Genomic DNA, 5,241 nt, shown 5'->3' with positions numbered 1-5,241 from the left:
AGACTGATTACATACATGTAGCGTCAACCCAAACGTATGGATCAGTCTGTCCCAAACCTGGACTCTTAACTTAGACGGCACCTCTGTATATGTCACGAGTATAATCGTATTATAGACCCACACAGAGTCACACATACCTCAATACGGTTGCATACTATCCTCTATACGGCTGTATACGCTTCTGCTAGACCCACGCCTTGCCCTCAAGATGGCCCATATCCCTTCTGAAATACCCTTTTAATTAATGACGTCGCTTTCAATATTTTGTTGCTATTTCATGTGAGCCAAAACAAAGTACAGTTGTACAATAATGAAACTGAAAAAAAAGAGGGTAAAACAACCTGATAGTCAATGAATTTTCAGTTATAACTGTTCTGCCTAATCATCACTGAGCTGTGTAGCAAGAACCCACAACACTAGCTACCCAATCCTTGCTTTCTTTATACTGAGAACAATCACATCATTTCTTCATCTGTAAATAGTTAACATTAATGTTCATACTTCCATGTTGTAAATATACTTACCAACGCCAGTTTCAAGGTGAGTAGGTGCATTGAACTTGTGGAGTCATTGATGGGACTGCTGTAGTGCATGAGATAAAAAATTAGCAAAACCATACAGTATAATTCTACTCACATCGGTATCTCTCAAACAAACTGCTCTTGGAGTGCTCTATATAAAAACATACATGTGACCTGCATCTTGCATGCCACGTACCATGCTGTGATATTCAGCACTTGTGCACCTTGAGGATTCAAGATTGCTAGAATCACAGGGTCAATGCAGCAAGAATAACTTACTGAATCACCCAAGCAGGTACATCATACAGAGTTTACAAAGGAGTAGACAATATCCACTTTCCTTCAATACTTTATTCAATGTTCCAGCATTTCAAAAATGTAGGCAGTCCAAAGTCTATATTGCATAAGTGCACAGTCACCAATTATTATAGGGTACACATATACACATACTGTCAGATCTCCACAGTGGTTAGTAGGACGTGTAAGTAGACTAACACCTGATTACTTTCATCATCCCTCTTCTCTTAGGTCCATGTCCTGCATATAATTCTTCTATGAAAGGACATATGCAGTCAACATAATACAGCTTGCGTATTACAGTATCTGACTATCTGTAGTTTATGTGCACCTCTTTTTTAACTGTTTGTGCGATTCACTCACTCCTTCACGGTTGACACTATAAACGGTGGTGTCATAGTGTCATAGTGTTGATCAGCTGCTCTGTGAACAAAATTAGAGATATAAGACAAAATTACAACTTAAGAAAATAGTCATCAGCTTTCTTTCTCATCTTGAGTAAATTCGTTAGCAAGTAATTGAATGTAACAGTCAAAAAACCTATAATATTTATGATGTTGTTGTAAATAAAAAATTGTGATAGTAACACTGATTGGTAGTGGCTCACTGCATGGACTTTCCCTTAAAGCAATTTCGTGTTGGTCATCTGACTTCACAGCTCACCAACGTCCTTCCTAAGAGTTAAAATTGCTTGTGTCATCATTTGGCGTTCTTGAGACCCACATGCAGCTATATAAGTAGAGGATATTGTACACAGGACATGGTATACACAAGTAAAATTCATACCAATACCTACAATAAATTATTATTTATTCTTGCCAATACTATTAGCACACAAAGCTAAGGGGTATATATGGCTCCATGTTGTCTTGGGCTTGGGCTAGGCCAGTCACATGCATCATACCCAAGAGAGATGAGACAAAGATGCAACAGTTACACTTTTGTCTATAACCGCAGTTATTATATTAATAACTAGCTGGGCACTTTATAATAACATGGTACAGAGATTTAAAATAAAGCACACTACAGGAATATCACAATAATTAATATTTGTGACCAGATTTGCAAAAAAGGGGTCTTCCACACACATCCAGTTTATGAATGTTAGCATTTCATAACTTTGGATTGGAAAAAGTTGTTGCCTTAAAATTTGGAAAGTAGTGAGCACCAACATGGGTTAATAGATGGAGAAAATTTCAGATTTGTATCTTTCTTGAATGCAAAGTTATGGTCTTCCAAATTCATAGAATTGGATGTGTGTAGAAGACCCCTTTTCTCAAATCCAGTCACATTTGTAGGGGACTTATCTGATACAGATGGATCTCTCAATACATTGCACCAGCTCCCACAGATGCAAAGCATCCCACAGAATGCCCACGCAAGAGACCAGATGAGTAGAACTGGTTAAGTAAAGCATGTCGACAGTTTTATGAGTACGTGTAAAGAATGACCCCTTACAATCCCACACTCAAGGAATCCCGTGCATACTACTGCGTGTGTGCAAGCTTCTGTTGTTCTTTTTGAAGGGGTGAGCATTGCCAGACTGACTCAACAAAATTTAATTCTGCCATGGATTCACCTTCATTGACCCACTTGGACTTTTACACCTCTGCTCTAGGACCACAGAAATCAGGCCAGCCTAGATTCTATGCTGGGACCATTGGATTGACCCTAATAGTCTGTTGTGGCCTTGCCACTTTCTCTTCAGACAACAGATGAAGTATGCTGCCATATATGGATTGGCGGTGAGCAACTAGTCTATAGCCAGAGCACTGTTTTGTTATTGGGTCAGCAAAAAAACGTTTTACTATGTGATAGCAGTGTTGGGCCACTACTAAATATCTGCCATCAAGAATCTGCTAACGTTTGCACCTTGAATCAAATTTACTAATAACATGATGCTGATATTTCGTACATCACAAAGAATCTCACTGGCTAAAGTTTGTGTAAAGAGTGGCTACGAATTCATATTGTCTAACCAAATTTATACAAACTGAATATAATTATAACTAATATATGATCTGTAACATTTAAGTCTGTTCCATGTCCACCAAGACTGTAGCTACATGACACTGTTTGTGGCAGCATGTTACCCAAAGACTTTCTTTTCTTTCTGTAGCCACATGATTTTTCATCCATTGTTCATTCTCTTTTCCCGACCCATTGACTAAAATAATAAAAGGGACAAGTGAACAAGAGCGCCTGAGTTACCCAAGAGCGGGCAAAACCAGTTCAAGTCTTCCTTCCCGTTGGGCCACTGGTAGCTCAACAAGGACGGCGGCTAACTGCTGTTATATTTGTACATACAAACTAGTACTCACTCATAACATCAGTCACTTCTACCATCTGTGCTTCGGCTGCACCATACTGCAACTCGAACGTCAGTCAATCAGTAGCTGCGGCTGGTTCTTTGTCACAATAGCGATTCTCCCCTGACGACGTTTCACACAATGCAGTCAATCTTGACCACAATTATGTGAACAGAAGAAGGAGTTCACATATATGTAACGTCGTTCATTGGTAAGCTATACACCTGTATACAGCCTGCCACCTTGCTCCGTCTCTGTATTTGTCTGTATATTCTGCGTATACGTCTGAAAATGACGGTTTTGTATATATCCGTATATGCTTCCAGTTGCGCTGTGCAACATCACCAATATTGTTTAACGAACTGAAACAGTGGACCGCACAATACCAATCCTTTCCAAGATACACACATTGGTACTTCAGTGATGGCAGCATTCCAATGATCCTAATATGAAAATCTATCAAGTGAGACATGGTGAACTTACTATATGTGATGGATATGTATGTTATTTGGGGGAGGAGCATTGTTGTTCCACAAGCAGGACACAGGAGTGTAATGGAACAGTTACATGATGGCCATCCAGATATTTCAAGAATTAAGAGTCTGGCTATAACCTTTGTATGGTCAAATCAAATGGTTAATGACATTGCAGACAGAGTGAAATCATGTTTGTGTAGAACAGAGCTGTTTAGATATTGTTGTAGTATATGAAATTACCCTTAGGTTAACAATAATTTGAGAGCATGATTCCTTTGTAGACATTTCCATTTTTTACAGTAATGCATTTTTATGAAAATTATTGCATAAACTTTCTCCTGCAGGTTTGCTGGCTAGCTTGTAGCAGAATTCTTACAAGGTAACTTGTTGTAGCTGAACTCCATACAGAGTGACTTCTAATGTAGCTAAACTCTCTGTAGTGTGATTTGTTGGAGCTGAACTCTCTCCACAAGATTACTAGTTTGTAGCTGAACTCTCTACAGGGTAATTTAAACACCCTACAGGGTGACTTGTTTGTAGCTGAACTCTCACTTGCTTGTAGCTGAACTCTCTACAGGATGACTTATTTGTAGCTGATCTCTCTACAGGCGACTAATTTGTAGCTGAACTCTCTATAGGAAGATTTTTTTTGTAGCTGATCTCTCTACAGGGTGACTAGGTTGTAGCTTAACTCTCTACTGGGAGACTTTTGTAGCTGAGCCCTCTATTGGAAGACCTGCTTGGAACTCTCCACTGGGTGACTTGTTTGTAGTTGAACTCTCTATAGGATGTTTTATTTTGAGCATAACTCTCTACTGGGTGACTTGATTGCAGTTGAAGATGACTTGTTTATAGCTAAACTCTCCACAGGATAATTTTTTGTGGCTGTACTGTCTATAGGAATACACTTTGCATCTGAACACTCTACAGGGTGAATTTTTTGCAGCTGAACTCTCTACAGGGTGACTGAACTCTGCAGAGTAAATTGTTTGTAGCTGAGCTCTCTTTTAGCTATACTCTCTACGTGATGATCTGTTAGTAGCTTAACTCTCTGATGATCTGTTGGTAGCTGAACTCTCTACATGGTTGTTTATAACAGACTAAAAGTCTCTACAGGCTGACTTGTGAAATAGCTAAATGCTTTAAGGTTACGGGATACTGAGCGACTGTCAAACAAAAATTTTATTACGTAATTAAGGCGGGCTTGGTGTTGTTGTGTTGTGTATCAGCTGGTAACAGGCTTAAATTGTTGGGAGAATCATAGTGTGCTGACTGGATAGGTACAAGGTACAAGAAAACACATATAACAGTACAAGATAACATAGAAGCAACACACTTAGCAACTGGCGCACCTGTAAGCGCATGCATAGTTATGCTGACTAATGGCGATATTTTCCTGAACCAAAAATCAGGACTGTCAAACTAGTTGTTAACATTTTGTATAAACAGACTACTATTTTGGCTTCTTGTCTAGGTCCTGACGGAGCCTTTCGTTAGAAATAATGTTTCTAGTGCTTGTGATATCAATTAAAAAATAAATTTTGTTACCAGTGTCTTGCTTTAGGCCATATTGTAGTCATATTTTAGCAGCTATACACATTATTCACAAATCCTCTTGTCAGTCCCTCACAAGTGATG

The 5,241-nt window shown here is 38.9% G+C and overlaps 1 long non-coding RNA gene across 1 annotated transcript; it reads right to left on the bottom strand.

Annotated features, from left to right (window-relative positions):
- Positions 1-256: 256 nt before the first annotated feature.
- Positions 257-1,006, bottom strand: LOC136242485 (uncharacterized). Its single transcript, XR_010694553.1, has 5 exons — positions 972-1,006; positions 801-915; positions 637-745; positions 525-582; positions 257-472 (listed from the first exon to the last, which is right to left on the bottom strand). It is a non-coding gene; the product is annotated as an uncharacterized lncRNA (long non-coding RNA).
- Between the last annotated feature and the right edge of the window lie 4,235 nt (positions 1,007-5,241).

Source organism: Dysidea avara, chromosome 2 (genome assembly GCF_963678975.1).
Source record: "Dysidea avara chromosome 2, odDysAvar1.4, whole genome shotgun sequence".
NCBI lineage: Eukaryota > Metazoa > Porifera > Demospongiae > Dictyoceratida > Dysideidae > Dysidea > Dysidea avara.
This window is presented reverse-complemented; position numbering and strand designations above follow the sequence as displayed.